Here is a 746-nt window from a genome sequence, read left to right as displayed (position 1 = left end):
AGGAAAGAGGGAAAAGGGAGATTTTAGGAAGGAGAAAATGAAATATAGAGAACTATGTGATAGGAAGAAAAAGGAAGAGAATGAGAGGTGGAAGGAGATAATGAGAACAGCAAGGACAGAAGGGCAAGTATGGGAGATTGTAAACAGGGAAGAAAGAAGAAAAAAGGGGGAAGAAGCAGGGATAAAGTTGAAGAAACGGGAGGATTATTTTAAAACACAATTTAAAGGAGTGGAATGGAAAGTGCTGATGGAAAAAGATCAAAAATAAAGAAGAATGAAGAGGACAATGTACAGTCGCGGTCACTGAATTGTTTTGTGGACGCGAGAAGCTAAGAGTAAGAGGGACGGTATTCCCTAGCAGTAATTACTGCCAACGGGCGCCGTACTAACTGTAGCAGATGAATTGACCAATTACGTTAGTCGATTAATGTGACAAACGTGAATGGTCAATTCCGCGAGATCTGCAATCTGCGTTTGCGTATCATTGATTGGCTACCGCATTGCGCGTAAAAGCTATTCTGCATAAAGGCCATTTCACATAAGATGCAGACGCAGGTCGCAAGCCGCTGATCTCGATGAATTGACCAATCACGTGTCAGTTGGCTGATTTGACAAACGTGAATGGTCAATTCCGCGACATCAGCGGCCTGCGACGGGTGATACTCTATTGACCACAGTACGATTCGACACCGCTCGATTCGACACAGATTTATTCGACACCAAATTATTCGACACCGTACGATTCG

Source organism: Pseudomyrmex gracilis, unplaced genomic scaffold (assembly GCF_002006095.1).
Source record: "Pseudomyrmex gracilis isolate BER0280 unplaced genomic scaffold, ASM200609v1 scaffold_1300, whole genome shotgun sequence".
Classification (NCBI taxonomy): Eukaryota; Metazoa; Arthropoda; class Insecta; order Hymenoptera; family Formicidae; genus Pseudomyrmex; species Pseudomyrmex gracilis.
Note: the sequence above shows the minus strand (reverse complement) of the source record.